At 42.4% G+C, this 19,271-nt stretch overlaps 1 long non-coding RNA gene across 1 annotated transcript; it reads right to left on the reverse strand.

The window, feature by feature from the left end:
• Window positions 1-217: 217 nt before the first annotated feature.
• LOC138224942 (uncharacterized) lies at window positions 218-15,563 on the reverse strand. Its single transcript, XR_011183446.1, has 3 exons — window positions 15,496-15,563; window positions 999-1,033; window positions 218-566 (listed from the first exon to the last, which is right to left on the reverse strand). It is a non-coding gene; the product is annotated as an uncharacterized lncRNA (long non-coding RNA).
• Between the last annotated feature and the right edge of the window lie 3,708 nt (window positions 15,564-19,271).

Genomic DNA, 19,271 nt, shown 5'->3' on the forward strand with positions numbered 1-19,271 from the left:
ATCACACACTGTTCTTTAAAACAACTTGCATTCTAGGTCATTTGGAAAAAACACACACAAAGGATACCTTCCCAAATCACTAAAAATACAACACAGCTTAAAACAAGATTGTATAACAAACATATCCACATTTTTTCAGTCATCATACAAATCCTCAAAGAGCACTCCCAGAAACTTTATTGTGCTCAAATGACAATACTAAACCACATCATGAAAATTGACAACATAACATGCAGTGAACATCCTTCACAATACAAAACAATCTACCATCCATTTGTTTCCATCACAATTAAGCTCTTTACAGTCCAAAAACAGACCATTCACTTACTCCAAACAATACACAGAACATATTCACTTAACATACCACAACTTTTAAAAGTCCATCACTACTTCAGACAGGCTCCTCAACTCCATCCAGAAACTTGACTTGCTTGTAGAAACTCTCAAGTTGAAACACTTGCAACAGAAAAATATCCACTCAAACACTGCTCCTGATGAGGCCTCTTCAAGATGTACTCCATTTTCATCTTCAGTTCCAATAGTCAGGAAATAAAAATACATCACACCTGGAAAACAGACACCACCTCCCTCATCTGCACCACACTCCATGCACATATACAGGTACCCAATGAAACAAACATCTGCCCACCACCTCCAACAAAATGACCCAAGTAGAAAAACAAAAGAAACAACTTTCAGATTCATTTACATTAAACATCCAAATAAAATACAACATTTCAAAAAATCCCTCCCCCAAAACCACACAAAACTAACCCTAACCCTACCTTCAAAGCATTAGAAATACACATTTCCAAAGTAACATTGCAATACAAAACCTAACCAGACTATTCACACTTAAACATAGCCAAATACATGCAAGGCTCTACTTACAATTACTCCAAACAACTACCCAAACTTAAATAGTGAAACAAGAAACACACCTGCAATCTGCAAATGAATCCACACCCCAACTACAAGAACACCCACAAAAAACTTACCCAATTCCTCTTCAATCCCAGAAAGGTAGATGGACCTTGAAATGGACAGATGCTGAGTTTCCAACCATGTCAGATTTCTTGTACTACAAATATATACAATGAAAAACATGGTCCATTACACTACAAAACACTTTTGGAAAAATACACTTCTTTCCAATCCAACACATTTTAACAGTGTTTCTCACAAACTTACTCAAAACAAACTTTTTTAATCTACCACAATTTACAGCTTCAGCTTCAACCAACTCAAAATTAAACCTCTAGCACACAAAAAAGATCCCCTCAAAGAACTACCATCACCTCATCAACATGCACACAAATAGCAAATTCCATTCCAATTTTACAGTCCACAGCAATGACCAAAAACATCCCTCTTGGAAGACAGACACCACCTCACATCTGCACATTTTACCAGTAAAAAAAAAAATCTAAACTTCATATTGTATGACAGCATTAAATATTAATGTGCTTAAAAGGTAGATAAAAACATTACTCCATTGGATATATAAAATAGTTAATTATTATACTGTAGCTTGTGAATAAAGAACCTCTTTCAGGTTTCCATTCAAACAAAAATGTGAATTTACAAACAGCTACTTACCACCTGCCACTTCAATCCCTGAAAGGATGTTAAACATTGCCATTTATCAAACTTCTTCAATTAAACAACCTTGGATAAACATCCCATATCATTTAACAACATGAAACCACATCACCAAACACTACAACTTCATACAATATTGTACAACAAAACATACCCACATCTTTTCAATCACAAAGACCCTGAAAGAGCACACCCAGCAACTTTATTGTGCTCAAATTACAATGCAAAAACTACAACACAAAGAGACAATACACCAGACATTGAGCATTAAACAACTTCAAAAAATCTTGCATTACAAAGTTTTGAAAATACAATTTCCAATTGAGAACACTGTCCATCACACTACAAAACAACTTTTCAAACATATTCAAGTTCTTTAAAGTTAAAAAAGGAGACAAAGTAATTTCCCACAAACTTACTCAAAACAATAAAAGATCACATTTATTTCATCTACCACAAATTTAATTGCTTTTAAACTCCAACTTTAAACACTCCTCCATTCCATCAAGACACATTCAAAAGTTGAAACACTGACACAAAAAACTTCTAAATTTACTCATAATGAGGCCTCTTCTACATGCACAAAATCATATGCCATTACAAATGTAGAAATCACACATAAAAACACAACAGAAACAAACAGAAAAGCATACTTTTAGAATTGAATTAATAGGGAATATAATTTGGAAACATAAAAAAAAACAACAATAATAAAGTTCAAGTACTGTAGCACAAACAGTACTAAAAGACTTTCTATTGATGTGTACAACTGTTTCACCACTGTGCTGTCACTGTCTGTAGTGTGATGTCTTAAATAAGTGTGAGATTGGGTGCAATTGCTATGAGTTTTTTTTAAACAAATAAACATTTCTTTTCAAAACTAAAAGAGCAAATCTTAATAGCATTATATTGACATCTTTTACATTTCTAAATATCACATGTTCACACTGTATGAACACAGCGGTACCACAGGGTGTAGGGCGCAAACCCACGGGAGTCCGAGAGCACAACATTGCGGGATGGGATAGCCCTACGCTGAGGACATTGAATTAAGTGGAGGAGAGTGTAACACCTACAGCCACCATTGCAGGTTTTTTTTTGTTTTTGTTTTTTTATTTTTTTATTTTTTTTTAAAAAAGCTACATACAGGACTCGCTCAAGTCACCCCTCCTCATCCCCTGCATGTGCAAGTTTTTTTTTTCGTCAGAAGGAAAGACAGCTCTTTAAGACCATGCGTTGATTACCGCAGCCTTAATGCCATTACAATCAAGAATCACTACCCTCTGCCCCTTATCCCTGCAGCCATAGAAGCCATCAGGGGTGCCACCATCTTCTCTAAACTCCATCTACGTGGTGCCTACAACCTCATTCGCATCCGCAAGGGCAACAAATGGAAAACTGTTTTCATTACCACCCTACGGTCACTATGAATATCAAGTCATGCCGTTCGGCCTCGCGAATGCTCCTGCAGTCTTCAAGAAGTTTATGAACTACATCTTCAGGGACATTATCAATCAGTTTGTTCTGGTCTACATCTTGATCTTCTCCAGCTCTCTTCAGGAACACATTACTCGCGTCCAGGAGGTCCTCCATCGCCTCATCGACAACAAACTGTATGCCAACGCGGAGAAATGCCTTTTTCACATCTCCAAGGTACAATTTATAGGCTACATTATTTCTCCACTTGGTATCAAGATGGACCCTGCCAAGACAGAAGCCATCAAGGACTGGCCCACCCCTAGGAACTTGAAGCAGATTCAACGGTTCCAGGGATTCACCAACTTTTATCATCACTTCATCAGGGACTTCAGTTCTGTCACTGAGCCCATTACCTCCTTGATTCGCAAGGGTCCCAGTCAGGGTAAGTGGACTTCTGAAGCTGACTGTGCTTTTCTCCATTTGAAGTACCTTTTTACCTCTGCTCCACTTCTCCACCACCCTGACCCTCTCAACCTTTTGTCTTGCAAGTGGATGCCTCGGCACACAGAGTTGGCGTCATCCTCTCCCAGTGCCATGGGGACAGGGGCATTCTGCATCCCTGTGCCTTTTTCTCTCAGAGACTGTCTCCTGCCAAAATGAATTACGACTTGGGTGACAGGGAACCACTCTCCATCAAACTCGCTCTAGAAGAGTGGAGACACTGGCTGGAGGGGGCTCTGCACCCCTTCACCATCCTTACTGACCACAAGAACCTGGCTTACCTCCAGTCAGCAAGGCAACTTAACCCCCATCAAGCTTGATGGTCTCTATTCTTCACCCGATTCGACTTCTTCATTACCTATATACCCGGCTCTAAGAATATCGAGGCAGATGCCCTATCCTGCCTGCACAACCCCCCTGATTCTGAGAATTCCCCTGAACCCATTGTTCCCTCCAATAAGATCATTTCTGCTATCCGCTGTGACATTGAGGACCTTGTGCGCCGCTCTCTCTACAGCCAGCCTGTACCACCCCAGTGCCCCCCGGATAAACTTTTTTTTCATGACTCTCGATTCACCGGACATCTCATCACACCTCTCTCTCAAGACCAACGTGGCCGACTATATTAAAGCTTGTCCGACCTGCGCCATCGCCAAGACTCCTCGCCTCAAGAGAGCCAGTCTCCTTCAACCCCTCCCTAGTCCCAGGTCACACGTCTCCATGGACTTCATTACTGACCTTCCCCCAAGTCAAGGCAAGTCTGTCATTATGGTCATCATCAATAGATTCTCCAAAGCTGCCCACTTTGTGCACCTTACCTCGTTACCTACTGCTCAGGAAATGGCTGACATCTTCGTCCTTCAGGTCTTCACCTCGTATTCCGTCTTTCACCCTTTGGATTTCTGGACACCTATTCTCTCAGCACCGCATAGGGTCCTAACACCTTTTTACAGCAAGTCCCTAGTGACTTCAGTGACAGAACAGTGAGCCTTAAGATGGACCCCGCAGGCTCTAATTTTCCTTCGGCGCTGCTGGCAAAGTACTCAGGCACTGGACCAGCTCAGCTCTAACGTTCAACAATTAGTTAACTTTGTCTCCGGGTCTGCCCCCCAGCCTGTCATTTCCCACCCACCCCGGAACCCCATGCCTCCTCCCACCCTGGACCGATTCGATGGCAATCCAAACATGCCAGGTTTACCTGATGCAGTGCTGGGTGGCTTATAATCTCCGTCCAAACTGCTTTCCTACGGATAAAGAAAGGATTGATTTTATGGTAGCCTACCTCTCTGGCCGGGCTCTGGAATGGGCTGCGGGTCTCCTCACCAGGAATGCTCCGGAAGCCAAGATCTCACAGTTTCAAGCACTGTTGACCAACTTCAGACAGTCCCAATCCTATTTCGCCACCTCTCGCCTTTCAGTCCTATCGCAAAATGCAAAGCCTCTCCAGAAATACATCACAGACTTTCGGGTTCTGGCCTCCCAGCTTGCTTGGAATCAGGAGGCTCTCATTCATCAATTCCACCGGGGTCTGTCCCACGCTGGAGAGCTTTGTTTCGCTGGTCGTAGAGTTAGACGTCCACCTGCAGCAACGTAGGGCTCTAGCCAAACCCCTCCCATTCCTACTCTGGCTACTCCCCCTTCGGTCTTATTCCTGAAGAACAGAGCCGCCGACGCTGAGGGATGCTGTCTTTATTGTGTGGCCCCGATCACCTCAGAGCCTCCTCTCTAGTCCAACCCCTTCGCACCACCCATCCCCCTGCTAAGGTCAGTATCCATTCTCTCAGTCCTTCCACATCCGGGCTCTCCCTCCGTGCTACTCTTTCCTGGGGCAGTTCTCGGGAACCCATCTTGGCTTTTGTTGATTCAGGTGCTGTGGGCAACTTTCTAGACTGCAGTCTCCCCTCTCATCCACATACAGTCCATCGACAGCTCCTCCCTCTCTCCGGGATTGGTGGAATGGCATACGATCCCCCTCTCTCTGCATATTGGTATTACTCACCAAGAACAGATCCAGCTCCTCCTCATCCATTCCCCATCTCTTCCACTTAATCTTGGTTTTCCCTGGTTGCAAGTACACAATCCTCATATTTCCTGGCTTGCCGTGATATCACTGCCTGGAGCCCTCGCTGCATTACCCATGTCAGGGAACCTATAGGTAGTATAGGAGGATCCTTATGCGCGACCGGAATTCCACAGAACACAGAGTAGCAAAGGGACGATCCGAAAGACGAAATCCAAAGGCTGGGTCGATAAGGGAGGCAAAGGGTTCGGTAACGAGAGATATCCAAAAACAATCCAAAAGTCAAAATCCAGAAGGCGAGGTCAAGAGGCGGAAGCAGAAGATTCTAACAGGAGATCAGTCAAAAGGCTAGGAAACGCACACTGGAGAATACTGCGAGAGGCTTCTCAGTAGTGAGCGTGGGAAGGTGTGTGAGGGGAGTTTAAATACTGAAAGGAAAGAGGTGTGATTGGATGATTGCTTAGGGAGTGAGAATTTGAGGAATCTGATGCATGTGAGAATGTGATGGGTTCAATCAGGGATGAGATTGTGAAGCAGATTTTCCGGGAATGTAACGTCATTTGCGAGGGAGACTGTGGGGTGTGACAGGGACAGAACAGCATTTTCGAGGTAGAGTGTGGAGCATGACAACCCATTGTTGTCAACTTCCCCAGAAACTCCCAATCACCCTCATCTCTCAAGATATCCCATCCACTATACCCCCTGCTTACACCAATCTTCATCTGGCATTTTGTAAACAGAAAGCACTGTCTCTCACCCCACATCGCCCTTACGACTGCCCCATCAATCAAAATCCAGGTACCTTACTTCCCAGTGGATGTATATACCCTGTCTCTATACAGGAATCCAAGGCCTTAGAAACCTACATCCAGGACTCTCTGAAATCAAAATTTATTCACCCCTCCGCCTCCCCCGCCTGTGCGAGTTTTTTTTTGTTGGTAAAAAGGATGGCTCCTTAAGACCATGTGTGGATTACCGCAGGCTTAATGCAATTACCGTACAGAACCATTACCATCTGCCTCTTATCCCAGCCGCCAAAGAATCTGTCCAGGCCGCCACCATCTTCTCAAAATTTGACCTACGTAGTGCCTACAACCTTCATCCGCATCTGCAAGGGCAACGAATGCAAGACGGCTTTCATTACCACTCACGGCCACTACGAAAACCAGATCATGCCTTTCGGTCTCACCAACGCTTCGGCTGTTTTTCAGAATTTCACAAATGACATTTTTCGGGATATTATTAAATCGGTATGTCCTAGTCTACCTGGATGATATCTTGGTCTTCTCCAGCACCCTTCACGAACACACAACCCATGTCCGGGAGGTCCCTGGTCGCCTCATTGAGGACAAGCTATTTGCCAAGTTGGAGAACTGCCTTTTTCATGTGTCTAGGGTGCAATTCCTAGGTGACATTTCTCCACTTGGTGTTCAGATGGACCCTGCCAAGATGGAAGCCATAAGGGACTGGCCCACCCCCAAGAACTTGAAGCAGATTCAGCACTTCCTGGTTTTGCCAATTTTTAGCGCCACTTCAGTTCTGTCACAGCCCCCCCATTACCTCCTTGACCGCAAGGGCTCCAAGCATGGCAAAATGGAATCCTGAAGCACCTTTCATCACCTTTTCACCTCTGCTCCACTCCTCCACCACCCTGACCCCTCTCTGCCTTTTGTCCTGGAAGTTGATGCCTCCTCTCACAGAGTCGGAGCTATCCTGTCCCAGCATCATGGGGACAGGGGCGTTCTTCACCACTGTGCCTTTCTCCCAAAGATTGTCTCCCACCGAGATGAATTCTCTGGGTGACAGGGAGCTACTCTCCATTAAACTCGCTCTCGAAGAGTGGAGACACTGGCTGGAGGGGGCCCTGCATCCCTTCACCATCCTCACCCATCACAAGAACCTGACCTACCTCCAGTTGGCAAGGCGACTCAATCCCCGACAAGCCCGGTGGTCTCTGTTCTTCACCCGATTTGACTCTCTCATCACTTACACTGCTGGCTCTTAGAATGTCAAGGCTGACGCCCTTTCCTACCTGCATGATCCTCCTGACTGTGAAACCCCTTAAACCCATTATCCCTCCTCATAAGATTGACGCCATCCGCTGCAACATTGAGAACCTCGTACGACGCTCACTGTCCAACCAGCCCGTACTCCCCCCCAGTGCCCTCCGGATAAGCTTTTAGTTGCTGACCAGGTCTGCTCCGACATTCTCCGCTGGGGCCATGACTCTCGCGTTGCCGGTCATCCGGGGGTTCGACGCACCATCTCCTCTCACTTCTGGTGGCCCTCCCTCGAGACCGCTGTCACCAACTGTAAAGGCTTGTTCCACTTGTGCCAGGATCAAGACACCTTGTCTCAGAAGAGCTGGTCTCCTTCAACCTCTCCCTATCCCCAAGCATCCCTGGTCTCACGTCGCCGTGGATTTCCTTGCTGATCTCCTGTTAAGTAAAGGCAAGTCTGTCATTCTTGTCGTTGTTGATAGATTTTCCAAAGCCGCCCAGTTTGTTCCCCTTACCTAGTTACCCACTGCCCAGAAGATGGCGGACATTTTCGTTCATCAGGTCTTCAGACTCCACGGCATACCGACTGATATAGTCTCTGGCAGAGGCCCTCAGTTTACGTTCCACTTTTGGAAAGCTTTCTGCAAGGCTTTAGGGACCTCCGACTCCCTCGCAACTGGCTATCATCCCGGCGCTAACGGCCAGACCGAGCGTCTGAGCCAGGAGCTTTTAACCTACCTGCAAGCTTACGTTTCCCCATCCCAGGATGTCTGGAACTCTCTGCTACCTTGGGTCGAATACGCCCATAACTCCCTCTACTCCTCCTCCACCGGCGTCTCACCCTTCCTCTGCTCCTTGGGGTATCAACCCTCACTCCTCCTGAATAGCAGCCCCGACTGACTCAGATATTCCCTCCATCCGTCAATATACGTCTTCTCTCTTAAAACTCTGGAAAATGGTCCGGGCCTCACATCACTAAGAGGGCAGCCAACAAGCACAGAAGACCCTTTCCCAGGCTCCAAAAGGGACAGCTTGTCTGGTTATCAACCAAGAACATTCCATTACGCCAACCCTCTGTCAAGTTGGGACCCCATTTTGTCGGCCCTTTCTGGGTTGTTTCCAGGATCACCCCGGTTAGCTTTTGTCTTGCTCTCCCCCCTACCCTTCAAATCCACCCAACCTTCCACGTTTCTCTTCTTAAGCCTTATCACCGTCTCCCCTCTCTAGACCCCAACCTCGGCCGTCTCATCGATGGCACTTCCACCTTTACCGTCAATAAGATTCTGGATTCTCGCTGGCACAGGGGGCAGTGCCAGTACCTAATAGACTGGGAAGGATACAGTCCCGAGGACAGATCGTGGATTCCAGAACGGGACATCCTGGATAAGTCTCTCATCAGGATCTTCCGTCAGTCTACGGCATCCAGAGCCACCCGTGAGCGGGGGGGGGTACTGTCACGAACCGCACTCCCGCATGCACCTCTCCGCATCAACACCTGCACCCTAGTTGAGCAATTAGCACTGCTCACACCCTCTTTCCCATTTAAACCCTCGCTCACTGTTGAGACGTCTTAGCCTTTCTCTCGTGCACTTACCTTACTGAACTGACTTCTGGATACCGACCCCGTTTTGTCTTCAGCAACGTCTTCATTTTTGTCTCACAGCTTTTGGATTTGGATACCTCACAGACCTGACTACTGGATATCCGATTGCTCTGTCCCCGGCTTTGTCTTTGTTTCCGTTTCGCAGCTTTTTGATTTGGACACCGTACCGACCTAACTACTGGAAACCCGACCTAGCCTACCCATTCGACCTCGTATTCTGTCTTTCGTCCTATGGATTTCTGGACACCTATTCTCTAAGCACCACATAAGGTCCTAAAACCTTCCCCCCCACCCCACACAAGTCCCTAGTGACTTCAGTGACATTTAGCCAGTTGTGGGTCAACTTCAACATCTGTCCAACTTCTTTTTTGATCATTTAACTTGAGCTTCTTTAAAAAAAAAAACAGGAAAGGGTCCTCAGATTAAAATTAAGTATTACATTAGCTAGATTGAGTGAATGGCCTCCTGTTGTTCATAACCCTTTTAATGGTTTTAGATTCCAAACACTATTGATAAGTAAACCACTACCCCACACTGCACAGCACAGCATAATAGCTATATTTGAAAACAGTAATGAAAAGTACATCTTTTCTCAGGATAACTCCCCTCACAAAGAAAGCCAAGTAACAGTTTCAATACTCCCAAAACGCAGTATGTCTTACAAAACTGTTAACTTTCAGAACCAATGTGAAACTGAAATAAGACACAGGAAACCCAGAAATTACTGGAAGCACTCCCCATCCCAGTGTATTACCTGCAGTGTTCTCAAAAAAAAAAAAAAAAAAAAAAAACAGTTTCTCAACCCAAAGCAAGGTTGTATAAGGTGAGGGGGGCTGTCTGGTGTGTAAATGCTATTGAGTCATGAAGACCCCCTATTCCAGTATTACCTGTAGTGTCATCTTCAAAAAAAGAAGTTTCACAACACAAAGCATGACTTGGAAAGTATAAAACACTTACTTGCAGCATTGTGCAGCTGCTAATAAGCTGCCGAGTAACAATTTGAATTTTCCTGCTGTCAGCAGTATTGTGTATATAGTTGACCCTTACCTGAATGAAAACAGGACATAAAGGGTTTCAGAAATCAAACAAAGCTTAATTCCCGTGCTTACAGTCTTGGTAATTGGAGGCTGCGCTGTTCTGCTTCCTATGGTGATATAGGAGTTTTTCCACAAAGCCGTATTGAGCAGTATTTCTCACATTGTGAATGTGTGTACACAGCGGCCCCCCAGGTTCCAGTTAGTGCATAATTAGGCATTAATGAAATACCAGAGGTTTTAAAAAAAGAATTAGCTCACTGATGTTTTACCTGGAGGCTGTGAACTCTTTCACAAGTCATGGTCTTTAAAATGCATTTGTTTGAAGGCTTTCTGCACTTCCCTTCCAAAGATATGGACAGAAGAATAATCCAGCGTGGTAAAAAAAATGGCTTAAAAATGACAGTGAAGGCTGTGAAAACAGTCACAATGTACTTTGTACACACAGCCAGTGTTTTCGTAACTCAAGGAGGTTTCGTGAAAAAGCTACAGGCATGCCAATGTAATCATTTTTTTAAAATAATTTAGAAAAGTTTTTTAGAACCATAAAATAGCAGGAGAGCACAAAAAGACCCCATGCAAAGAGGCCGAACAGGGAGTTAGCCCGGGCTCAGCAGTGCAAAGAGTTCTGGATTGGCATAAAGAAACCTTTTGTCACGGATGTCGGAAAGGACGAACCATGGAATGGCAGGAGAGCAAAAAGACCCCATGCGTAGGAGCAAGACGGGGGTTAGCCTGGGTTCAGCTGTTCAGGAAATGCCATATAGAAACCTATGCCCTCAGTTAACGGATGTGGGGCGACCTGGTGCTAGGCAGATTTCAGGACATCCAAATGTCAATGCTGAGTGAGTAGCAGAGCAGAAACAGGAAATAAATGGGCTACACAACAAGACAAGAATAATCACAGGGAACTAGGAACAGGAGGAAAGTAGAGCGCCATCTAGGTGTACTGGGTGTGACACCTATGCCCTCAGGCCACGGACGGAGCAACGACCTGGTGCTAGGCGGGTCTCAAGATATCTGAACATCAATGCTGAGCAAAGTTACCCAGAAATATATAGCCCCTGGGAGAGAGAGAAACACCGGAAGGAGAGCAAAGCACAGGAAACTAGGGACAAGACAGTAGGAGCATCCTGCAGAGGGCGTGACAGTACACCCCCCCCCCCCTTCATGGGTAGCTCCTAACGTCCATACAAATTAGTGAGCTGCACAGCACTGGGGAGAGGAAAAACCTCATTTAACTGAAAGGAAACCTCCAGGAGTCCACGGCTGAGAACTGCCCCCTCCTTCAGGTAAAAAAAAAAAAAAAAAAACACAACCTTTATTGAGTAGAGGAAGGGGGGGCTGGACTGGGCTCCGGAGGAGCAACACAAAAAAAGGCAGAACAGACAAAATCAAACAAAAATAAACCCTAATGGAACAGGGGGAACAATTAACACATAGGGGCATGGAAACCCAGACCAGAGGTGGTGGGAGCTCGGAGCCAGGGAGATCAGAGTGCATGGGAGCCCAGGACAAAGTTAAAACATGCAACAGGTGGGGCAACCTGGTGCTAGGTGGATTTCAGGACATCCAAACGTCAATGCTGAGTGAGTAGCAGAGCAGAAGCAGGAAATAGGCTACACAAAAAGACAAGAATAAATCACATGGAACTAGGAACAGGAGGAAAGTAGAGCGCCCTCTAGGTGTACTGGGCGTGACACCTATGCCCTCAGGCCACGGACGGAGCAGCGACCTGGTGCTAGGCGGGGTCTCAGGATATCCAAACATCAATGCTGAGCGAAGGAGAATAAGTTACCCAGAAATATATAGCCCCCGGGAGAGAGAGACACCGGAAGGAGAGCAAAGCACAGGAAACTAGGGACAAGACAGTAGGAGCACCCTGCAGGGGGCGGGACAGTACGCCCCCCCCTTAATGGGTGGCTCCTAACGTCCAAACAAATAAGTGAGCTTCATAGCACTTGGGGGAGGAAAAACCTCATTTAACAGAAGGGAAACCTCCAGGAGTCCACGGCTGAGAGCTGCCCCCTCCTCCAGGGTATTAAAACTTTATTGGGTAGAGGAAGGGGGGGGGGTCAAGTAGAGCTCCGGAGACTTGCCAAAAAAAAAAAAAGCACAAACCACAACAGAATTAAATCTGGGAGACCATAAAGAAGGGGAAACCGGGAAGGGAAAAATCAACACCAAGCAAAAAACAAGAAAAAAAAAAAACACAGACTGGGCAAAACATGTTCAACATTCTATCACTGATATCGGAATGAACAACCCAAGGAGAGCCAGGCAAGGAGCCCGCTCACAGACACGGATGTCCGGAGTGATATCCGGCAATAAGAATAGGAAAGCCAGCTCAACATTCAATCACGGAAGCCAGGAGAGACAACCCGAAGAAAGCCAAGTATTCAGAAGTGTATGTCGGGATGGCATGACACAGACTGACCCACTCACAGGCTCGGAAGTCAAGAGTAGCATCCCACGAATAGAATATCAGAACTGAAAAAAAACTACATTCATTAATACTATTAGTAATATCTTCAGTAAATACCGATGCATAAAATATTTATGATAAAGGTAGGTTGTGTGCTTTTGTCCAACTGAGCAATCTTGCTTTCCTCAAATATACCCTTTTTAATGTTGGATGATTAACATGCTGTAATACAGTTTAAAGTCTAAAGAATATACAACTTGAATTCTTAATTGAATAAAGATTGTCCCTCTGCAGTGATCGGGATTCAAAACTGGCAATTTCTGGTGACAGCTCAAATGCTGGACATGCAAGGTTAAGCTTTATGAGCTCCACCTGGTGGTTTTACAAGGTGATTCCGGGTACTATTAACAATCTAATTTGCATACAGTCAATTGCAGTATGACACGAAATTGCGCGTTTTGATGCAACACGCCCACCGCGTTGTACCACAGCGTACCCAGCTCGTTTTGAATGGCTGCATCTGTACAAATCGAAACAAACCGACCCCCAAAACTAACACCTCCCTTCCTGCACAATACCCCTTGCTAAACTAATGTAATTGTGCACACTTCCATCAAGAAAAAACAAACTACCTCCACAATCGTAGAGCAAATAAATGCTCCAATTTCAGTTCTACATTGTATTGCATGACTCTCAAAAAAATACAATACAAAGCAATAGAAATTCCAAAACATGAAAATTGCAAAGTTCCAACATAACACACAACCAAAACAGGCTATTCACATTGAAAATTAAAACTTTGACTTAATTCCAAAAGTCAAAAAGAACATAACCAGCACATTCACCTAATAACAAACCATAACAACCATCAACATAAATTGTTAGTGTAATAAGGGTATCATTAAACATCTAAATATATACAGGGCTTTACTTTCAATGACTCAAAAAGGTGTGAATGGTGCAATTAGCCAAAGAGCTTACCACCAGGAAAACAATTGTTCAAAACAAAGTTACTTCAGATATCATTCAGCCAAATCATAATAGAACATCTTCAATGTCCACTAGAACCAATAACATTATAGCCATTGAAAATAAGTGAAGCTCCAACTCTTCTCTGAATCCAACATGGCCTCATCATTCACAACCACCCTCACTGTAAATCAGCATACCTTACTCCACAAATTCAGAGTACTAATCTAAACAATGTTACCAAAAACATTCATATTAAAAAAAGCAAAATAGACTAATTTCCAAATCAGCTAAAAATGACAAAACTGAAAGCTCAAAACAACCATAAACATCTAAGCATGTTTCAAAATACTCATATTTAAGCATAAAAAAAGGATAACTCCTAACCTTTAAAAAAAAAAACACCACATTCAACATTATCCAAAAACCTCAGTGCAGCCAACCTGAAGCTCCTCCTCACTTTCACATCAATAGTATTCATATTATCTTTTTAAGTTGCCCAAGTAGAGCATCGTGTGTAACACACAAACTTCACATTGGCACCCAGGTTATTTCCATCACCATTCCAAAACCCACAAAGTCAAAATTGACTCTCCTTCATTATTCCAGTCACTTAAACATTAGATCCACAAAATACACCAACAGCAACATACTGAACCTCCAGTACAACCTTCACAATTCAATAAGCTTTAAATACCACACATAACAAAACACTTGACCAAAGTAGTCCCTAACCCTTTAACTCCTTCTCCCATCTAAAAAGGAAAAACCATTGTGTAATTATTCCAAATGTCAACTTCCCATCAAAACAGTTTAGGCATACAACAAAAAGGAGTTACACACCACAAACACATATCTCAATTTCCCCAACTCAACGCTTGCCTAAACACTGAACCGGATCTAAAATACTACCTATTTGCCAACTCAATTTACATTCTCTTACCTGCCACCTTTTTGAAAACAATCATCCAAGAATGTAATGTCCTATAGCCTTGACTGCTTACAAAAACCAATGAAAATTAACAAATTCAGGTCCAAACAGGTTTAAATCCTTTGAAATCCTACCACCCTTTGGAAAACCCATTTACAAAGAACCTTATAGAACACAACCCATGGCTGAAAACATTTCAATTCAAAGAACATAACCCTCACAAGAATAAACATCAGATTTCAGAACACATTAAAATAAACTAAAGTAACTTTTCTTCCATATCTCCAGAAAAAAAAACTCTAGTTTCAACTGATTATAGTACCATTAAACTCAACAAGTACCACAAACCTTCCCAAACCCACATTGCACAAATATTACCCCCCCCCCCAAAAAAGCATAAAAAACACCCACCTTTCTCAGTCTTTCGGCTAACACAGCTGCAAGCCAAGACCTCCTACCCCTACAGGAACCAGAAACAGACTGACTACTAGACCCAAGGCTGCGTTTTTAAAACCCTCATCATTAACTCAGAAGTGTGGCTAATTCACCAGGAACCTACCACAACATGTCCTCAAAATGGTCAATTTGCAAAGCCCTATTGTTCATAATGTGACACACACCTGTTTCCAATGACTAAACAAGTATTACCCAGCCCATCTACAGATCCAGCCATTCAAAATGCACCGGTGATAATGTGGGGGCTACTTAGAGGTTCAGGATCTGCTGGGTAACAATTTTTTTTTTTTTTTTTTTTTTTTTTTTTACAAACAGTTGTGGGACTGCACTACTTTGTGGAACATTTGGACAGTCTTTAGAAGACAGTCAAGTTTCAACTAAATATGTTACCTTTCCACCCATCACATACAACCCTTCCCAAACTCGCAGTACAAAAATATTCTAAACACCTTCAAAAACTTCAACTGGCAACAACTTCAACCTACAACCTTCTTCAAATTACCACCCAAACCCAACAAACATCAAAACCACTCACCTTCCATAGCAGTCTTTGGGCTAACACAGCTGCAAGCCAGGAGCTCCTACCCATCCAGGAGCCAGAAGCAGACTGACTACTAGTCTCCAAGGCTGTGTTATTAAACCCCTCATCATTAACTCAGAGGTGTGGCTAATTCATCAAGAACCTATCCCCACATGCCCTCAAAATGGTCAATTAGCAAAGCCCTATTGTTCATAATGCGACACACCTGATTCCGATGACTAAACAAGTATTAGCCAGCCCATCTACAGATCCAGCCATTCAGAAGACACAGGTGATAATGCAGGAGTACTTAAAAGGTTCAGCATCTGCTGGGTGCTGCAACTTTTTACAAACACTCAGTTGTGGGACTGCACTTCTTTGTGGAATATTTGGACAGTCACCAGAAAACGCCTGAGTTTAAATCCAAGTCAAAGGTAAGGAACAAATCTTTGCCAGTTATAGAAATTGAATTGTATACTGTGTATGACAGCATGTTAAATATCAAAGTACTTAAAAGTAAGTAGATAGAATAAAAACAAGATTGCTTAGTTGGATATATACAAATAGTTTATTATTATACTGTAGGGTGTGAACATAATGTGCCTCTTTCAGGTTTACATCGACAAAGAGAAAATCCAAATATATAATTTTTTGGCAGAAAGTAAAAATAAAACATAATATATAAATAATGTACACAACAGTATTCCACCTTCTTCATACATCTTTTTAGGCATCAAAATCTTTAAATTGGTAAATTACAGTGGGATATACAAAAGTTTAAACATGCTGCTTCTAACACTATAGTTTATATACATGTGAAATTATTTTTATCCTTTTCAAAGAATACATAGTAAATGCCACTTGCTGTTATAAATAATGGCATTGAATTAATACCACTTAATTATATTAATATGGAATCACGTAACTAAGCAGCCAAAAATATCACAAATTGATGTTTTGGACTTTTAACTTTTAAAACTTTTTGTGTCCCTATAGAGGTAAAGGACAATAGATAATAACACTTTATTGGCCATATATATTTTTATGATATTAGGAATTTGTCTTTCCACATACCCTGTGTATGAGACACACATACAGGGAGAGAAGCTTGGGGTCAGACTGCAGGGTCAGCCATTTGAACAGCACCCCTGGAGCATTTGGGGTAAAGGGCCTCACTCAGGAGCCCAATGAAATAGGATTCCTGTGCCAGCTGTGGGATACTAACCAGCAACCTACCAGCCACTCTCAGATCCTTAGCCATAGAGCCACCACACCACCCCATGGAAAATGGGATTTCATGGCCCATGCAGGAATTGAACCCACAACCTTGAGCTCATTAATACCATACTCTAACCCATTGAGCTATCCAGCACCCGACAGCACACATAATGTAGCGTGCTCTACCTGTTTTTCATTCCTAAAGATTTGTTTGACTAGATAGTTATATAAAAAAGTTATCTAAAAGTCTATAGTTATATAAAAATCTTAATATACTATACATATTTACTATTTCATGTTTTTAAAAAGTAGACTTTGTTTATTAGAAAAAAAACCTTGAGCCCTAAGCAGGAATTGAACCCAGATCTCCTAGGGGGGGGGGGAGGGGGTGAGAGGACCACACAGCTAAACCCACTGCACCAACAGAGCACTTGGAGCTGCTGCTGAAACAGACAGGTCAAACTGTTCCAAAAGTAATCAGGACTGAATGAGTCACAAAATAAACATTTTCAAATAAAACAGACTACAGTTATACAATCAGTTACATAAATCTTTAATATTTTGATCCATTCATGTGATTACTAATTTCTTTTACTACATATTTCCATTTCATAATCCCATGAGGAAAGTGTGGTGGCTCTGTGGCTAACGATTTGCACCTGTGGCTGGAAGGTTGCTGGTTCAAATCCCACAGCTGTCAGAGGGCTTTTTCTCCATTGGGCCCCTAAGCAAGGCCAATTGCTCCAGGGGTGCTGTATAATGGGCCCCAGACCTCTCTGTATCTCATGGACAGCAAGTTTGGCTTATGTGAAAAAGACAAATTCTTTTATAATTGTATATGGCTAGTAAAGTAATCTTACCTCATTCAGTGGATTCTAAAAAGTACATGTATTTTATTGGAATAATGCAAGGAGTCATAGAGAAGATTTATATGCTTTTTAAAAGAATCCATAATATTTTAATCTTAATAATGTTTTACATTTAACATAGTCAGAAAGAGCACATCAAAACTTAACCACATAAAGTGAGTCTTTGATGCATAATGTTTGTAAAGTGCAATCCTTCTGTGTACTTTTTATTTAAGCTACCTCTATCAGTCTTAGACATTAAGTATGTTTATATTACTAAATCAATATAATTTATGATGATATGATGTTCAAAGATTTATTCTCCTGTTTTTTTTTATGCTCAGCTACCAAAATTACCCTTTTGTTTTAAAATTCGATATTAAGATTCCATATTAACCAGGTTTAAACATGCACTTTGAATGCCTACATCTGTATAAATCTCTTGATCAAAAAACACAAAGAGGCTCAAAAGTGCAAACAATAATCATCAATGAATAGCTTCCCACATATGATTCAATCAGTCGCACTTTATTTAACCCCAAAATGAGAAATTCATTATCCATCTTCAAATGAATAGATGTATTATATGGAGTTTGTATAACTGTTGATTTAATTCAGCCAGCCACTATATACAGTTGTGAAGGTTTCACCCCTCACTGGACTTGGTACATTCTGAGGGGGAGGAGCCAGCCCAGCTCAGAGGATAAAAGAGCAGACTCCCTGTGCCTCTGTTTTCATTCAAGAGTCCAGGAGCTGAGGAGAGTGGTAAGTGGTGAGTACTATTTCCTTACTTTTGTAAATCTTTTTTTCTAACAAAGTTTATTTTAGAAAAGGGGTACTTAGATTAAATACACTTGGCTCCTACTACAAACCTTTTGTTGAGCAAAGTATTTGTTATTTTATATTTATTAACCAGTAGTAATCTACTACCTTTTTTGCAATAACCTACTCGCACGTTAAAGTTTCTACTGACTTAATTGGTGGACACTTCCAAACAGGTCTATATAAATGAAGAGGATTTATTTCATAATGTGATAAATTATTAAAGGTTTTAAGAATAAAAAGTGTTAAAAACAAAACCACAAATTAAGGTGTCTCTTTAGCTAAACCATGCACTTACAATTCAAAACCTACAAAGTTGGCATTTTTATGGTTAACATGGTACTTGAAAAAACTGGGATATAATTAATGAAATAGATTATAATTGTAAAGGTCATTACACTCTGTACTGGACTGACCCAAATCACACTAACCTCTGGGATTGGAGAAAAAGACCCCTAAACTCTAGTAGAATACATTGAGCAGCTAAGCTACTGTACCAAAAGTAGAAGAGTAATAAATCAACAAAACCTTGATAACTACCAATCTCATATGGCATATATGAATACTGGAGTGGCATATTTTATAAACTCAGTATGTCACCATTGTGTTTTCATTAATGAAATGTAATTACATCTACAAGCAGTTGAACTTGAAGAGGCAGGATCTGGACAACCTGACCTTTTCACACTTTTTTGGGTTCTTCTAAAAATGAAGAAAAGGTTGCTTTAACTACCAACTCAAGTTTATGATGTGATAACTAATGTGAAACTTATTTATCCTATGAATGATGCATACCATTGCTTATTAAATGTCAATGTGCACATTCTTGCTTCTCTCCAAGCCATCATCATGGTTCCAAAGGACTCCTTCATGCAGGGCTCATGAAAATAAACACTCCTTACA

The sequence above is a fragment of the Lepisosteus oculatus genome, chromosome 24, assembly GCF_040954835.1.
Source record: "Lepisosteus oculatus isolate fLepOcu1 chromosome 24, fLepOcu1.hap2, whole genome shotgun sequence".
Taxonomy (NCBI): Eukaryota; Metazoa; Chordata; class Actinopteri; order Semionotiformes; family Lepisosteidae; genus Lepisosteus; species Lepisosteus oculatus.